Source organism: Peromyscus eremicus, chromosome 3 (genome assembly GCF_949786415.1).
Source record: "Peromyscus eremicus chromosome 3, PerEre_H2_v1, whole genome shotgun sequence".
Taxonomy (NCBI): Eukaryota; Metazoa; Chordata; class Mammalia; order Rodentia; family Cricetidae; genus Peromyscus; species Peromyscus eremicus.
In genome coordinates this window covers 20,505,551-20,524,985 of record NC_081418.1, presented here as the reverse complement: position 1 = coordinate 20,524,985, position 19,435 = coordinate 20,505,551, and the positions used below count along the sequence as shown (strand labels likewise).

General features: G+C 42.4%; 1 long non-coding RNA gene across 1 annotated transcript; it reads right to left on the bottom strand.

The window, feature by feature from the left end:
• Positions 1-406: 406 nt before the first annotated feature.
• On the bottom strand, positions 407-19,177 carry LOC131905672 (uncharacterized). The gene is made up of 5 exons (XR_009378009.1): positions 19,087-19,177; positions 7,119-7,426; positions 6,750-7,004; positions 4,339-4,528; positions 407-843 (listed from the first exon to the last, which is right to left on the bottom strand). It is a non-coding gene; the product is annotated as an uncharacterized LOC131905672 (long non-coding RNA).
• Between the last annotated feature and the right edge of the window lie 258 nt (positions 19,178-19,435).

The following is a 19,435-nucleotide window of genomic DNA, read 5'->3' as shown; positions in this document are numbered from 1 at the left end:
CCCAGGATCCCTCAGCTTTTGTTGTCAATCTGGATCTTTCGACCAGTACTCTGAACCAATTCCAGCATGAGTCATAGTCTTATACTTTTGGATGGAAAAACAATTTTCCCCCTTCTCTTTAAAATGTAGCCATGCCTCAGCGCCATCACTGGAAAAGGCAGACATGGCAGGGCCACCTTTCTCCACCCTATCTTCAGAGAAGGCAGGTCAAACCCTACAGAGAGTAGTGTTAGTATGCACCCAGGGGCACGTGATCGCCCTAGACCCCATTCCGAGTCTCCTTAGGACCCGGGAAGACTACATTCTAAAGAGCACTTTAGCTGGGAAAAAAAAAAAAGTTTCCAAAACCGTGTTTTCCAAAGCCAAACGGAATAAAAGCCCTCAAGGTAAATCTTAGGATGGATTTAATAAGCTGGAAACAAAAGAATTATTGATTATGAACTGATCTATTCAAGGCCACTGCTAATGCGTGATTTAGTGCAAGCATCATGGTCACTAACGTAATTCTTAGAAGCTGAATTAGATGGAATCCAGCTACCAAGTCCTTGACGTTGACTGCCCAGTGCAGTCCCATTCCGCTCGTGTTGACGACTCTTTGGAACTGGATTTGGCAAGTGTGCTGTGGAGAAAGCGTACTGAGAGGAGAAAAGAAGTCAGAGATAAAGCAGAAGGTAGGTAAAGGCAGATACAGGCTGTGAAGAGGAAACAAGTCTGGCGGTTCACAGTGACAGTTTGGAGTCTGGATTCAGAACAGATGTAGATGCAGGATGGATGGTCAGCTGCCTTGGTCCTCGCTGAGCAGCCTCAGACAATTGGCTCCCTGTGTCTACTCAGATTTCTCATCTATGAAATAAGCAAAGTAATAGTTCCTGTTTCATAGAGTTAGTGAGAAGGAATATGTTAGACATACTAAGCTCTTGTCAGAGCCATCAACAACAAGACTTTACAGTGAAAATACACATCAGGCCCTACCTTTACTAGAACACTCTGAGAAGTGGGTCTCATTACTACCTTCGTTTTGCCAATGAAAAAATGAGGGATTCAAAGAAAATAAGTATCTTCTCCATGGCCTTAGAGCCGAGTAACCTGGCCAGGGTTCCAACCCCAGGGAATTGCTATCAAGCCTGAGCCTTTATGCACTGTATAGCTTTGAACATCACTTTATTGTGTGATGGGTCCTCACTGCTCTTAGAATCCAATCATCTTTAACTCAGTTATTTGCTAGGCATGAGTGTGTGCACCGTGCTGTACATTGGTTTTAGCAGAGATGCCCAGAATAGCCACTCTTCTGTATATAAAATATCCACATATGCACACATGTTCATAGGCTCATGTACACACACAAAGTTGGCCAACCACATGGACTGTAAACTGCTACTTCAAATATATTTTCTACAGAGTATAAAGAGAGATGCCTTCCTAATTCATTTTTACTTTATAGTTAAACCAGAATTAATCCGTTCAATCCCAGTTGCAGCTGGGCTTAGTGATACATAGCTATAATCTCAGTACTTGGGAGGCTGAGGCAGGAGGATTATGAGCTCCAGCCCAGACTGAGCAATACACTAAAATCCCATATCAAAACTAAAACAAAACTAAAATTCTAATTCACCTAAATTTCTTACTAAGATTATTTTCTGCAGTAAAGTAAATACATTTGGTAGAAATTGCAAAGTCACATAGCTTTAGTTCCAAAAGGTAGGAAGTGTTCTAGTTTCCAGAGGAGCAACTGATCTAGTTTTGAGCTAGTTTCCAGAAGAGCAAGTTTTAAACTGTTGATGAAAAACCAAGCGATAGGTTTGCTTTGGTTTGGTTTTGTTTGATCAGAGAAGTGGGATTTAAAGAATTAGATGTAACATGGACCCATGAGATCTGAAGAAATTGAGATGTAAACCAGGCCCAGAAGTTCATCACAGTGATACATTTGAATAGTCAAAGAATCAGAAGACGTGTGCATGCTTATGACAACTTTTGAATGTTCAAATAGTGTGTATGTTTTATTTATAGTTGATGTCATTCCCTGTGACCTCATTTGGTTTACACAGGAGAAACCTCATTAAGCAAGGTATGCAGTAGAGACCTGACGAATCGGTTTTATGCAGGAGGACATGGAGGTTGAGAGATCCGATCACTTGCTTAGGTCACACAGCGGCTCTCCTGCAGAGCCATGCTTATTAGCTTCCGCTACTCCCACCGAATCTCAATGTCCCCCGGCATTTCTACAGACACTTTACCTAAACTAAGGTGGGCTTTTGCGAAGGCCTGGGAGCTAGGAGTGATTTTTGCAGGAAAAATTCCAGAGCAAGAGGTGGCGTTCCATGGGTAACCACCCTTTCAAACTACCTGCAAAAGCCCCAACCACAGTTTGGAGCAGAGGAGGTCACTGGCAGGGAGAGAGAAACTTCCACGTGCAGAAAGCCCAGCTTCCCCACAGCTGGCTCTGTTCATCCCAAGTTTTATTTGGTATTAATACTACGGGCTCTTGATTCAAACTGCAGTGGTTGAATCCTGGTGCCTCACTAACCTCTTCGAGTCTCCTCCCCTTGTTAGGAGAATGACTTTAAGAATCATCTGAATTTTGCAGAGCTGATGTGAGAAGCAAAACACAAGAAGGATTATAGAAAGGCTAATTTTTTAACTGACGCACAGGAAGGTGTGTGTTTGGGTTTTTTTGTTTGTTTGTTTGTTTGCTTTACTTTGTTTTGTTTGCTGAGTTGCTGAGAACTAAAACCAGGGCCTTAATGGGCTCCACAAGCACTCCTCCACTGAGCTACATCCCCCGCCTGCACGGGAACTTCTCAGTGAATACCACTATCTTTAGTATTCCCTGAGGAAAGATAAGTGGCTTTTTTGTTGCTATGATAAAGCATTCTGACCAAAGACAACTTATGGGAGGGAAGGTCTTATTTGGCTTACACTTCCAGGTCACAGGCCGTTGAGGGAAGTCAGGACGGGAACTTGAGTGGAAGTGAAGCAGAAACCACGGAAGAATGCTGCTTACTGGCTCACGCGCTAGCTCACCCATAGGCTGATGCCTAGCCAGGTTTTCATAGAGCCCAGTCGCTCTTGCATAGGGATGGTGCCACCCACAGTGGGCTAGGGTCTCTTACATCGAAGAGCAAAAAAAACAAGGCGTCACAGGCACTCTAATGTAATCTAGACACTTCCTCAATAGTGGTTCCTTCTTCCCAGGTGACTCCAGGTTGTGTCAAGTTGACAATGAAATCTAGTCAAGGCACAGAGCTGGTATTTCAACATAACGAGCTAAACTACGGAGAACCATTTCTCTACCACAGTCTCACACTTCTTCTCTATTTGTATTGTCCATCTGTCTGAACTGCCTTTTCCAGCTTGATCCATTCACACTCTCCCTTCCTCTCTCCAATCAAACCTCTGCTCAAATGTTCTTCAGAGTAACCTCTCCCGGCTGCCTAATCCAAAGCAGGCACCCTGTCAGTCTCCATCGCTGTAAGCAGCTAGATTCCACCCACCACCCTTGCAGGGGAAGCTGCAATCGCGTACAGTTCTGTCTTTTCATTTGATGACTCCTAGATTGCTTTCTCTACTACCAGAAAGAAAGCTCTGTGAGGGCAGGAGTTTGCTTTACCTCACTTTTTTTCCCTGAAGACCACAGTCAATGGCTTGTTGCATTAATGTATCTATCAATAAGTAAAATACCCATGGATACCTGCATCTAATATATTGAATCACTATCAAGAGGAGACAAAGTACAGGTAAGTTCTAGTTCTTATTTACCAGGCACTTGCACTTTATCTGTCCAGGGGCTTTGGAAAGACTCACAGAAGTCCACTCAACCAAGCATGACACAGTATGTCAAGGACCGAGAGGGGCTGAGCCTCTGGGAAGCCGTAGCTTGACTTTTATCATCTTGCTAAGGTGTTGACATCCTTACCAAGGCAGTCTGACAGGACCTCTTTTCCGAACAAGTATTCTGCATCAGCAAATCAAACGACAGCATTTCTGAAAGTGACTTCAAGTGAGTTTAAGTGTTCTCAGTGAGACAAGACATCGTCATTTTCTTTTGGAGGTGACAGTCTCCAGAATCCTCTACAAAGAACACTGGGCCTTCCATTCAAAAGCACATTTTTTAATTACAGAAGCTACTCCCCAAAGTAAACTGGGGAAGTAAATGCTTTACAACTGCTAAAGATCTTGGGAGATTGAAAAGCAAGCTATGCGCTCGGCTCCCTCCGTCCTGGCCACAGGACTGTGTCTCCTGTGGGGGTCATTAATCAATCCCATTAAGTCATAATTCTTCTCCAAGCTAAGAAAACACAGCCCAAACAGAAGTAAGCATTTCCTGCTCTTGCCACTTACCCCTAAATATGAAGAGTGGCCTTCTAAAGACTTCAGTCTTCCTGAGATTAGCTGGGGAAGGTCTGCACATTATCCACTGGATGTGTCCGGAAAGAGAACGTGCCAAGTGTGATGAAGGGTGAGAACACGACTCGATCCTGACCGCTCCCACTCAGAGCTGTTTCGCAAGCTCAGATAAAGCAACGCAGAGCTACCCAGGATGACAAGACGAAAATAAAACAAATCATTTCCAATGTGATTTCCTGCTGAGCAGCATGCTAAGCTGCCCACTGTGGGTAGTTGCTAACTAACACAGAACAGACCTTAGGATCTTGAATGGCAAATCCCTCCATACGACAAATGACATTGTGTAGATATTAATGAATGGGGGGGCCAAAGGAAAGCCGCATGATATAATGGAACCATCAATGGTTGCAGCCGAGGAAGACAACACTGTGCTTCATCAGAGAAGTGCAGCTTGATCTGGTGTGATGGGCCAAAGGAATAAGTGCCCTCTGGGACAAGCTAACTTTCATTAAAGAAGCTCGGGGAATGCAGAGTGGCTTGCTTAAAGAGCAACACAGTTTAACATTTTTTTAAAATTGAGACAATGTCTCATATAGTCCGGTCTGGCCTCAAATTTACTACGTAACCAAAGACGATCTTGAACTTCTGATCCTCCTGCCTCCATCACCAAAGTAAGAGCCGGCATTATAGGCATGTGCCACTACACCGATTTATGCAGTGCTGGGATTCAACTCAGGGCCTTGTGCATAACAGACAAGCCGCGTGCAAAGTAATATAATTTATCAAGTTCCTGTTCTATGCAATAATGTTAGAGGCTGGGGGTGGAAGGGCTAAAAACTCACAAGACATCCCTGCTGTTAGAGAAGAACAAAGCGTTAACTTAAACAAGCCATCACTTACTTTGGCCCTTGTAAGAATCTGAGATAGAACAAACTCTACAATACGCATCTTAGAGCTAAGGAAGCCGAAGTTCCGAGTGGTGAGTGAAAATGCCAGATCTTTGTGTGAATGAGCTTACAAGCTCAGTGCGGGCCTGACCACAAATCTTGACTCCTACTGTGACCTTCTCCTGCCTGGGGACTCCACCTTGAGACAAAAGCCCCCCTTCAAATTGATTTCTGAGGTCAAAGTCTGACCAGTAACTCTATGCTTCTCATCACTTCATTATGCCATTAAAAACATGATTTGACTTCCTGTCATACAGACACCATCTGACCGTGTGACAAAAACAGTCAGATGACCTCCAAAGACAAAAAACTCCACTCTCACCCACAGAACAAGTCACAACTCAAGGATGCCAGATGGCTCTGAGATGCCCCAAAGACCACAGGGTCCTTAAACTACACTTCTGGGGCCGGGCACCCAGTCAGAATTGGTGGGTCTATCTACTGTCCTCTGTTCATGGTGGAGGCCTTCCACCACCTTCCACTGCCTTCACCCGGCCTGTTCCTCAAACTTCTGTGCCACTTTCGATTCGCATGCTCTTTCTGACATGTTTTTAAGTGTGTGTGCATGTTTGTGGTGCGAGGGCACACATGTGGAGGTCAGGGAAAAACCTCAGTTGCCATCCCCAGGAAAGCCACCCACCTCCTTTGAGATGACCTCTCATTGGCCTGGAGTTCCCAGGGTAGGCTAGGGTGGCAGGCCAGTGAGCCCCGGGGACTCCCCAGTTTCTGGGGATTACAAGAGTACACCACCAGACCTAGCACTTTTATGTGGGTTCAGAGGGATCAAACTCAAGTATGAGCTTGCCAGGCAAGCCCTTACCCACTGAGTTAACTCCTAACATTCCTGGTCCTTGGAGATATTCATTCCTTTTCAATCATCCTTTACTCTGTGGTCAAAGGGATTCTTTAATGTCTTCCTCTATTTCTAATAAAATATCTTGTGTCCTACTTTATATTCTCATACATGTGTATTTCTATATCACCTCTGAACATAAAAGGCCCTTGAAGACAAAAATCTGTAACTAAATGATACATCTAAACTTACCAGCACAAAGTCCTGAACTAAGTAAACATTTGGAGTTTATATTAACTAAAAAAATCTTCAGACCAGCGGTGGTGGTGCACACCTTTAATCCCAGCACTTGGGAGGCAGAGGCAGGCAGATCTCTTGAGTTCAAGGCCAGTCTGGTCTAGAGTGAGGTCCAAGGCAACCAGGACTGTTACACAGAGAAACCCTGTCTCAAAAGAACAAAAAAAAAATAAACAAAAAAGAAAAACAAACAAAGGAAGAGAGAGAGAGGGAGAGAGAGAGAGAGAGAGAGAGAGAGAGAGAGAGAGAGAGAGAGAGAGAGAGACAAAGAAAGAAACAAACAAAGTAAGGAAATCTTTGGTTTCCATCCCTCCCTCTCCCTCGAGAGAACTTCTACCTACTCTTATCTACACGGGGTCGTTCCTCACCTGTACCCTTTCATTATTTCTCCAGAGCTGTAACATTTTGTTAAGTATGAGCCTGTCATACTGAAAAGTTTGTAACATCTTCAGTTTTTTCAAATGTATCTCATGGATGAGGGTGATCATGGATGAGGAAAAACGGAAGTTGATACTTGAGGGAGAAGGCATTACCAGCCTTGATCTGCTCAAGTCAATTAATGTTTAACATCAGTTCTGAATCTTCAGTTCAACTTTCAAATCAGGGGTCTTACAGCAAAACACCTTCACGAGAGAGATGAGAATCAAAAGGAGCATCAGATTATGAAATTCTGTTTCCTCTTTTAACCTATAAATTAGGTTAAAACTGATAGTATACTGTCACCTGCCCAGACTTACGAAGCAAAGGAGCCAGGCATCCCCCCTAGACTTCTGAGATAACATTTATTTCGCCTTCATTACCCAGAATAAACTACCTAGATTAAAGAGAAACTGATGTTTTAGTTCCTGTTTTTACTAAATTGCTTGCAATCTCTCCTTTTTCTTTCAGATCTGTCCAGCGCTCTGGACCTCTCTGAGTGATGTGTCAATCACTATGGCTCTAAGGGTCATCATCAAAAGAGAAGGAACATGTCTGGCCCCCATGGAAGTACCACTCTCCTACTTAGGCAAGTCCATAAATCTGTCAGCCCAGAATCCTTTGATACCTGGTGAAACAAAAAAAAAAAAAAAAAAAAAAAAAAAAATCACACCTAGAGCAGTCGAGTTGGAACTGGTGTGCTCTTGTGGGTCAGGAACGCTGTCTGCCAATGCATAAACTGACCATTACAAGTAAAATCACTTTCCTGGAATCCTTTATGATTGTGTCCCTATCTCATGAGCTTCATTTTTTTTTTCCTTTTTCTTTTTCTCTTTTCAGTTGAAAATCATTTTTTTCATATAATATATTCTGATTTCTGTTTCCTCTCTCTCATCTCCTCCCAAGTCATCCCCATCCATTCATCTCCATGACTTCTTTCACTCTCATTTTAGGAAACAAACAGGTGAATAAAAGAAAAACAAACAAACCAGAATAAACTAAAACAAACAGAAGAAGAAAAAAGAAAAGCATGAGAAACACACATACACATCATAAAAACACGAAATTGGAAATCATAATATCTAAGAAAAAGATCAGTAAGGTTAAAAAAAAATGCCAAAGCAATACAATATGAGACAGAAAACAAAAAAATCTCTGAAACGACCATTGAGTTCTTTTGTGTTGCCCACCTACTGCTGGGCATGGGGCTTGCCCTCCAGGGTGGTTTGCATACTCAGTGAGATGCCATTGGGGAAAACTAATTCTTCCTTTGTGAGCAGTTGACAACTGGAGATAGCTTCTGAGTTAGGGGTGGGGCTCATGTCCACTTCCCCTCTCAGCACTGGGACCCCCTCTGACTTGAACCTGTGCAGGCCCTGTGTATGCTGTCACGGTCTCTGAGACCTTGTGTGTGCCAGCCCTGCTGTGTGGAGGGCACTGTTTCCCTGGTGCCCTCCATCCACTCTGACTCTTACAATCTTTCGCCACCTGTTCTGAGGGTTCCCAGAGTCCTCAGGGGAGGGATTTGATGGAGACATCCCACTTAGGACTGAGTGTTCCGAGGTCTCTCACTTTCCGTACCTTGTCCAGTCTTCGGTCTCTGTGTTAGCTCCCATCTCCTGCAGGAGGATGGCTTCACCTCTTCTAGGCTGACTTTCTACTTTCCATTTTCTGATTTGATTTGTTTCCATTCCTTTTATGTCATATTCATTTGTTATAAGATGTGAATATTTTATACTATAGTATTAAATTTGAAAGAATACACACACACACACACACACACACACACACACACACACACACACGGTCTTTTCATTTAAAAAAAAAAATTCTGGGCAGTGGTGTCACACACCTTTAATCCCAGCACTCGGGAGGCAGAGGCAGGTGGATCTCTGTGAGTTCAAGGCCAGCCTGGGATACAGAGTGAGTTCCAGGAAAGGTGCAAAATTACACAGAGAAACCCTGTCTTGAAAACAAACAAACAAACAAACAAAAATATGCCAGGCAGTGGTGTCAATGCCTTTAATCCCAGCACTCAGGAGACAGAGGCAGATGGATCTCTGAGTTCGAGGCCAGCCTGGTCTACAGAGCAAGTTCCAGGACAGCCAAGGATACACAGAAAAATCTTGTCTCAAAAAACCAAAATATATATATATATATATATATATATATATATATATATATATATATATATACTCCTGTCACACTGACACATGTCTATAATCACAGCACCCAAGAGGCTTAAACAGGAAGATTCAAAGCAAGCCTGAGTTGTGTAATACAAATCTGCCCACCCCCCAAAAATATAAGTTTTTTTGTATGATAAATCAATGAAATTCAATTTAGTGAAACAAGTTGGAATAGAAAAGCTCTGGATATGAAGTGAGAAGATCAGGGTTTCTATTCAGCCTCTTATCTGCTCAGTGATTGCGCCCATGGCTGTGCTTCGGGGGTCTCCGTGTATGTTTACAGCGCTAACAACCCCGCAGTGCCGAGGAGGCCGAGTGAGGATTCCTCGGTGAGTTCTGTGTGACATCAGACCGACTCACCGAGGACTCTCTGGAACATGATTGCCTTTCTCACCAGTCCCTCACCAGCGTCTTCCTCTCTTACCCAGAGTCAGCCCTGGCCGCCGTACCTTCTAACGGCAAACTGGTGTTAGGAAGCAAACATAACTGCAAGAATATCACAGACTGTTCTGTCCTGCTGCTTCTGCCTGTGCCTTTTCAAACTGTACTCCAGTACTCATTGAAGGAAGTCCATTAAATATGTGTTCAGTATGAACAGTAGTGCACTTGGGAGGCAGCAGGAGCCGAACCTGGGACTTCCTCCAGAGAAAAGCCTTGAACAGCATGAGGTGAGAGCTTCCACCGCATCTAGAAAAGAGCGTGTGTGTGTGTGTGTGTGGGGGGGGGGGGACACGACATCAAACAAACAAAAACCACTTGAACTGAAAGAACTGAAATTGAACATTAAAGAGGTTTGGGGGGATATTTGCTTACTATTTATTTTCCTTTTTTCTGAGTTCAAAATGGCAACCTGAACAAATTTTTTTTTTTATTTTATTTATTTGTTTGTCTTGATTTTTCAAGACAGGGTTTCTCTGCATAGTCCTGACTATCCTGGAACTTACTCTATAGACCAGGCAGGTCTCAAACTCACAAAGAGCTGCCTTTCTCTGCCTCCTGAGTGCAGACATTAAAGGAATGTACTAGCACTGCCTGACTGAAGATTTATACTTTTAACTAGGAAAAACAAAAACAAACAAACAAAAATATCCACAACACGAGCGGGGCGGTGGTAGCGCACAACTTTAATTCCTGCACTCATGAGGCAGAGACAGGTAGATCTCTGTGAGTTTGAGACCAGCCTGGTCTACAGAGTGAGCTCCAGGACAGCCAGGACAGGGCTACATAGAGAAACCCTGTCTTGAAAAATTAAAAATTAAAAAAGCAATGAAATCATTTAAAATCCAATTAAAAACAGTCTTGAGATGAATATATATCAACAAGATATGACAATGACCCCCATATCCTTTCTGCATTTGTTTCCACACTGGCCTTCAGACAACGTCCAATCACCCTTTGAATTCCAATTATCTCTCTCATGGTTTGGTAAACATTTTCTGTGCATTTAAATGCATGCGTAATATTTCATCATGCTACTGAGTCCTTCTGTAACTAACTCTTCCCCTAATCCTAGACATTTGGAACGCGAGTTCAATTTGGTGATGAAGTTTATCATTATATGTTTATATTTATTTATTTAATAGCACCTACAGTTTTCACTTCAGAACTCCCCACACACTATTTTTTAGTGGCTGTTTCTTTTGTACGAAGCATAGAACAGATCAACAAAACAGAGCTGCAGGACGAGAGCTGCAGCTGGCCCTGTGGGGGAGGGGAGGTCAAAACCAAACCGCACAGCCACCTTCTAGCAAATATGCCCTCAGTCCTGGCTGGACTCAGTGATTATTTGAGCCTTATATTCGGCTTTATTTCATCAACACCTTTTCCAATTCTGTACTCCTGTTGCTAGAGTGGACACAGCCTAAAACTCTCTGCAAACAAGATTTCCTAGGTTGACCGTAATGTGTGTTTGAGTATGCTTGTTTATAGAAAAGGGTTAAGGTGGCTCACATACGTGGCTTCTGAAGGATTTGAGTCTTGGGCGATCCACTTGTTTTCTGTTAGTTGTTCTGTTCTGAGGATGTTTCAGTCGGTCGGGGGAGTTTCCTCTTATTCCTCAAAGTCTTCCTTCATATGGCAGCTGTTTTATTAGCTCCTTTCTCTCTTGTTTGTATAGAAATCAGTTTGACATGCGCCACATCATATCAGTACTCTGGGCTATTCCAAACACTTCATTTTTATCTTGTTCCATCTCTTGTCTAATTATAACCTGGTGGAGGCTTGCTTCCTCAAACTCCTGAGGTCACAAACCAGCCTTTTCTAGATGGTATCTGATTATATTAATCAAGTTGAAAGCTACAGCAACGGGAAAGGTAAATGTTGAAGATTTTTGAGTGAAGGGCTTTATGTTGTCTATAGAAGAAAATAAGACAGAGAACGTGAATGTGCTGTTGTTCATTGCAACCTAAAATCGTTCTGCTGAGATGTTTGTTCAGTGATGACATGCATTTGTCATTGGTTTGCTGTTGATTTGTCTGTTGTTTTTTTTAATATTTACTATATGTAAAATTTCTGAATTCTGTGCTATGGCATGGAAGCATTTTGATGATGAGCAGAAAGGGGCCCTGTCTCTAGCTAGTGCAGGGCTTCACACCTTTTGGGAACGTTAGAACTGACAAACTTTCCCGTGTGTGGCTGTCACAGCAACCCAGTGAGAGAGATAGGACAGGGACAATGTCCTGTTTTTTATGATAATGAAAAAGACCCAGTGATAGCATGATGTTCTAAAATCTATCAGAACTAGGAGATGGAAAAGTCTAGGCTCACACTGATACATTTCCATCCCTAATCCAACTTGATCACCACTACTCTCAACTGAAAATAAGGACTTGTACCGAGTAGTCCTTACATGGTGCATTTGCTGGAGTTTCTGGTTGCTCTTTACTTTTATAAATTTTATAAGAAAGACCTCCCAGGCCGCTGTCAGATTGGTGTTTCCTACACTGCTGCCAGGCAGTAGCCTTCCCTAGGTGCCCATATTTCCTCTCTTCACTCAGCCAAAGTCTACGTTCCTTTCCCTGTCCCCACACACAGTTTGACCCCAGGCCAGGGTGGCATCTGCCTCAATCCCTTTGAGGTCCAAGCCCATGCTGCCCTGTAGAGTCTTTGATAGTGGGCATCTGGGGACAGCTGTGCCTCAGCCACCCAGCAGCAGCCCCTACACCTTGCTCCACAATGGTCTAGTGTTCCTCTGCTCCCTGAAAAAAGACCCACCCTATTCGGCCCAGGCCTCCCACCAAGTGTGTGACTTGGGGCCCTCAATCAAAACAGGATGGTGGTTAGATGCTGGAGATACTTAACCACCATTTCACACACACACACACACACACACACACACACACACACACACACACACACTGTGGATACTTCATTCAGTGAAAGATGTCAGGATCCCATCTTCCTGAGGTTGTTTTGATTCTAGAACAGGGAAAATGTGAATGCTGCTTTTTAGTTTCTTTTTTACTATACTGCTTGGAGAAGACAGGTGGGCCCAGTAGGTACTTTTGCATCTAATTAAAAAAAAAGTGTTTCCCAAACGTCTCATGAAAACCTAAGATGAACCACTGTAAGGAAGGATGGCCTACCCAGATGGGCAAGGCCAGAGTACAACAGCGCCGTCTACTGGACAAATGCTGAGCTCATTGGCTTCATTCCACGCAACGGCAGTGAAGAAAACATGGCTGACTTTGGACCAAGGAGCAGGGAGAAAGCCTTGAAGAGTTGCTCTCTTTAAAATGTTTTAAAGTTTACTCCCCCCACACCCAAACCACCGCAATCTGTGAGTCGACTTTCATTTTTATGAAGCTGTCTCCAACAGCATTTACTAAACACCTTCTCACCTTGCCACCCATACATTCATTCCTTCATTCCTTCACTGGGCACCAAGCCCTGGGCTCACTCAGCTTGTTGACGATGTTAAGTGAAACCCAGCATCCACAAGTCATTGGTCGGGCTTCTAAAACCGGGTCTGGGCAGGAATCCGTTTCCTAGTCTTTGTCAACTTCCTTTTGATCCTTATTTTTTCCTGAGGTTCTCTGATCTCTGCTGAGTGGTAAACGCATTGTTTGGCTATCTAAGTAAAAGAACCAGCCTACTTATTAACTTCAAACTGGCCTTCTCCCATGTAAACTCAAATCCTCGATTCCTTAGAACTGCTATTCAAGAATGGTTCTAGGCAGAAGTGCTTGTGCATACCTGTAATTCCAACCCTTAGAAGGCTGAAGGAAGCCAGAGGATTGGAGGTTATGGGCCAGTCTGGGGGATGTGGCAAGACTCTGTGTCAAAATAAACAAACAACAACAAAAAGAAAAGAATGATTCTAATAGCAAAATCTTTTAGTGATTTCCCAGTGGGTAAGTGGAAGACAGACACTGTGTGTCCCTCAACCAGCCATCATAGTCTGCAGCTGCATTTTTCATTCATGTAATTCATTCATTCATGGTCAGATCTGACCAGCCGGCTAGAGAACACAAAAAACTTGGACTTCATTAGGCATCATTATTTTATATTAATATACAATTTCTAAATTTCCATTACTGGGGTGGAGGGATAGTTCAGTGGGTAAAAATTCTGAAGATCTGAGTGTGAATGCCCAGGCTCCATGGAAAGTGGAGCGTGGCATAATTCTAGTGCTCCTGTGCTGACATGGGAAGCAGAGACAGGAGAATGCCCGGAAGTTCACAGGGCAACTAGCCTGGCATAAGCAGCAACAAACAACACCAACAACAAAAAAGAGACCCTGCCTGCCTCAAACATGGAGGAAGGTGGGAAGCAATACTAAACATTGTCCTCTGCTTTGTTGTCCATAGGTGCTCACACTCACACATGTGCATGCACACGTTATAAATACACACGTACACATCATATACACACATAAACACACACCAAAAGCTTTCCATTACTGATGAATGAATGAATGAATGAATGAATGTATAAAATGTATAGTCTTGTCTTTAAAATTGAGTAGACCACTCATACCATAAGGAAGAGAAAATAAATAGTTTTAAAAAGGCAAGATACCTGTCTATACATATTAGGGAAATAAAAGTCTGCTCCACGTATACCTATTATTAACAGACTATGTAAAGAGTGACAGAGGACAGCTCAGTGTGGCCCTGACACTCAAAGGAAGCAGTGCCCAAGGACAGCCTCAGAGTCAAAGTCTGGCAAAAGTGTCTAGAGTCCGTCATTCTTTTCCTGCCAAACTAACCTCAATAAATGATTGTCAAAGACTTGAAGAGGAAACAGAAAGATGGGGCTTTGGGGAGGAAGCGCGGGGGAGACAATATACTAAAACACTTTGTTGGAAAATGGTGTAATGAGTATCTAATACCTTGTGTATTAATTTTAAAATAAATAAATTTAAAATATAAGAAAAATCTGCCTAAGAGGCTGGGCATGATGGTACACATCTCTAATCTGGCTGGAAACTCCCAAGTTTGAGGCTAGCCTTGACTACATACAAAACCATGGCTCAATTTTTTTTTTCATTCTAGGACAATCATTTATGATGCTGGTTTGGCATTGAGTTTATGCACTCTTTCTTAGCCATATCTTGGTAGTCAAAATATATTAATCTGGAAAAAAAAACTTACGAGGAGCCAAGAATGCAGCTCAATGGGAGAGTGCTGTCTTTTCCTAGCAACACAAGACTTCCGACCGAAACATAAGCTCTCTGTAAACCTGTGTCCTGGTGTGGGGAGAGGTAGAAGGAGATGGAGTAGAGATGGGAAGCAACAATTACCAGGATAGTCCTTATAATAATGCTGTGCTGGGGCAGCCTAAGGCTAATTCCATTTATAATCATTTTTCCATCATAAACAATTGTCTCCAATGAGCCATGGTCTCTTCAGCTTTTCATTAAACGTGATAATAGGTAGCAGAGGTACAACACGTTACAGTCACAAGGTAGCCTCATGGGCTCTATCTCTTGGCTCTTCTCTTTCTTCCACAGAGAATGATAGGTGATTGTTTGGGGGTGGCTATTAATTAATGCTTGTGCAGCCCTCCTTTATTAAAAGAATCACACAGTCAAGCTGAACCAGATTCTCTTGGTCTACTTTTCTCGTTTCTGAAGGGATGCGGAATCTTGAGGAAATGACAGCAGGTGTTTTAGAAATGAGAAGCCGTTGTCTTCATCTCTCTGTTCTTTTTATTATGCAGAAGAACGACTCTGTGCAGGTTCTGCTCCTGCTTGTCCCAGGGTTAGTTTTCCTTATGAGCTACACTGTCTGCCCCAGAGCCTGAGACAGGAGCACTCTCATATAGTGATTCCTGTCTGCTGCTGCAACTTTCTGGAGATCAAAGGGCCACTCTGGGCTGTCACCATGAGTGACAGGCCAGCACTGTGCAATGCAACAGATCAATTCATTCTGAAAAAATAATAGGACTTCTTCCTTAACCGGTTGAGTAAAATCAAAGCAATGGTCTTGAACAGCTTAATTTCACCCTTCAGGGGCAAGTCTTTCTTGGGCCCACAGCAAATTAACATTAGGCTGTGCTATGACTGCTTCTGGGTTAGTCATTTTACTACTGTGTCAATTGTGTCCTACTTTTGTCTATGCCTTATCATTTTTAAAAATAAGTACTATGTGAATGTTCTGAAAACTTAGAATGGAAGAAGGAAAAGAACAATTCTCACTGAATATGAATAAACAGGTTTATATTTTTCCAAAAAGCTGAGGCAGGAGGACTGAGATTTCAAGACCAGCCTGACTATACAGTAAATTGCAAGCCAGCCTGGACTACATAGCAAGATCCTGTCTCCAAAAAATAAGTAAATAAAAGTTGAAGAACATAATTAAATGAACAAATAAATAAAATCAACTAATTAATTCAATAGCCATAGATCTTAGCCACTACTCCATCTAGGGAGCCAATCACATGACTGTCTGGCCATTTTTCTTTGGTTGCTTATTATTCCTTTCACCCTACTCAGTCTGAGGCCTCTTCAACAAAGACCATGCATTTTAAAGCCCATGAACAAGTACAAGAGGTGTACTGCTTTGTTTTCTAGAACAAACCAAAACTTCTCAGTATCTTTGTTTTGCCTAATATAGATGATACCAATATTAAAAATGTTAGTGTATATACAACTAGACTAGAGTGTTCAACTTTATGGAATATTTTCATATACAGAGATATTCAATATGTTGTTATTTATGAAAGGACCCAGAAAACTTAATGTCCACCAACAACAAATGAGTGTTGCTTTCATGAATTTGGAATATAAAAATCTAGATCATTACATAGTAAGGTGGGTGTGTGCGTTCATAATACATATGCTTCAATATATATATATATATATATATATATATATATATATATATATATATATATATATATATTTGGTATCCAGAATCACAGATGAAGCATTCCTTATACTTTATATGTTACATAATTTTTTTTTAGTAAGCATATATTTTTTTCAGAGTTTTAAAAAGCTATTTCTACTCAAGAAAAAGTAACTCTTAACTATAGAAACTATTTTTATCACAGTTTTGTTTTATTCAAATGAAACTACATATATATATATATATATATATATATATATATATATATATATCTTCTTAAATATATAGCTTCTTAAACTAGGAATCCATTTTTAAATGAAGGTGCCCCTTTCCAAAAGATAATGCTTGATGTGATATCTAAGAAAATGTACATATAGAATAAACTTCCATAGAAACATGCCAAAATGTTCAAAGTAATCATGAATATATAGCTCTACTTGGTATCCAGGATCACAGATGAAGCATTCCTTATACTTTACATGTTACATAATTTTTTTAGTAAGCATATGTTTTTCAGAGTTTTAAAAAGCTACTTCTACTCAAGAAAAAGTAACTCTTAACTATAGAAACTATTTTTATCACAGTTTTGTTTTATTCAAATGAAACTACTTATATGAAGAAAAAATCTATGACAACACACAGTAAATCTTAAGTAGGAAGAAAGACTAAGGAAAGGAGTGTCGGAATTGACTGCTTGTGTATAGTGTATGTGGGCACAGAGCGAGGGCACATCAAAGAGACCTTTACAGAGTGGCTTTCATCCAAACTTTGAAGGCCTTCTTCTTCTTCTTCTTCTTTTTTTTTTTAATGACTGGACCCAAACCGAAAATAGGCATCCCTCAACCCAGCGCAGTGGACACTAACCCACACGGTTTGGCTGGAATTACGTCCCAGCTCTACCTTCCAGCTTCACCCACAGACTCTCCCACTCGAAAATGCCTGGAAGGATTTGGAGATAGATGATAGAGACAGAAGATAGTCAGATATATAGGAGACAGGAAAAAAAGTGAGATCCCCCTCAGATACAAAAACTGATTGGCACAGCCAAAAGCTCTTACTCACTAGAGTGGATGTGCCTGGGTCAGAATTCCATTCTTGACTTTTGCTCCGTTAGCTGTGGTTTTGTTTTTTATGTTTTAGTATTGCATTTTGTTTACGGGGTGAGGTGGGGGGGGGTGTGTGCAGGAGTGATGCCTATGGGATGCGGACAAGCTGTGGTGCCCATCATCTGGAGGTCAAAGGGCAATTTTGAGGGAGCCAGTTCTCTCCTGTCACCATATGTGTCCTGGTAATTGAACTCAGATTGCCAGGCTCTGTGCCTCTGTGCCAGGAGCCTGATAAGCCAACTCAGCAGGCTAGTTACTGTTTTTATGGCATCATCCATATCTTCACACACACACACACACACACACACACACACACACTGACGGTAGGGCGAATAGAAGGTCAGACCTGGCAAAAGACAAATGTTCTTGTCTCAAATTCAAACTATTTCTTTTCCAGTTGAAAAAATGTCTGCATTTTGGCTCCTTCAGGTTTTTACAAGAGACAACATATCAAATTATATGTCTTTAAAATATCTAATGCAAGCCCTCAGAGAAGCCATTGTGTTAAATGTCATGAGAGGTTTTCACCTTAATATTTACTGGCTGGCAGGAGATGAGTCACTGCCATGGAATTAAATTTTAAATTGTTTTCAAGTAAACTCAAAGGATCCAACAGTATGAAATTTTGGAAGGTGACAAGGTGGCTTCAGAGATGTGAGAGTTTTTAAACAATATATCAAAGGTTGGCATTAACAGTCCTGGGGGTTTATCATGTTCTCTGCCCTAATCATTTCTAAAAGCTCTCAGCCATGCTTCCCTGAGTAAGAAAATTCATCTTGGAATTCTTATCGTCTTCACTTGCCTAAAACCTCAAAGTATCGGGCCTCATATGCCTAGAAACTGCTCAAACATTCCTTTCTGGGGATTGTCATTATATCCCTGTTTTCTGGATACAGGCATTGAGGGTACAGTCACTGGTCAAGGTCGCCCAATGAGTCAGTGCCAAAGCTGGGAATACAACCCAGACTTTCTGACTCCCTGGCCTGTCCCCTGACCAGCAAGCCACATGCTCTTGACCAATGAACAAGCTGTCTGTCTCTGTGTTCCCTCAGCACTGAGGGAAAGAAATGTCAACCCAGCCATTTCTTCTCCCAACCTTCATAAGTTGTTTATTTCATCAGCCAACAGGCAAGTTTCTCTAGATCATTCTTCATACTTGGAAAAAAACAATTTTTGAAAAATTAATTGGTTAAGGAAAGGCTATTTTAATTTGGAAGAGGAAGAAAAGCGCTTCCCCCCCGTCGTATCATATTGTGTAACACATGGGCGGTGTGGCCACAGTGCAAACCGCTTCCTGTACTCTGCCGATGGCAGGGTGTTTTGCCAGCTTTTCCATGTGGCCTTGTACCAGGGTCAGGCCTCCCATGGTTCCTGGTGAGGGAAGGTCCCCTGCACAAGGCAGGCCTTGACGTGGCCACCCCTCTGGCTCTTTTGAATCCCTCTTGACCACAAGAGAACCCAGCTCTGCGAACTATGCCTCATATGCCTCTTGTGATGGAGTCGGAGGTGACTGTCCCACAAGATGCCAGCCTGAGTCCAGGACAACTTTATGGAGGACAATGGGAGAGCTGTACCACCCTCCCCTGCCAGTGACCGCAGCGGGGGAGACAGGGTTATAACCCTGAACAGCAGTTGGGCTGGTAGGCAAACTGTCCTACTTGTTCTCAGAGCTAAGAAATTCCTTCTCTCAGCATTTTATACCTGTCGTGTCAGATCATAAGACTCCTCTCTCCAAATGAGCTGATTTGTTTACTTCCAATAGCCGGTCGCCATCTTAACGACAACTTCCAAGCCCTGGGTTTGGCTTCCAGCTGGCTGGTTCTGTCCTTCTGTCCTGTCTTGACAAGTGACACGGTCCTGGGTTCTGTGAGCAGACATGTGTAGCAGCTGCAAGGAGTTGAGGAGAAAAGAGAGCATTTCTGGGGCTCCATTCCTTTCTACTCTGACTTTGTTCAGACTTCTCAGTCCAACCTGCCCTCGGTCAGGCTCATCTCAAATCCTCACACAGCCTCCCAGGGCAGTGCTGAATCTGGACCTCCCCAAATGCCTA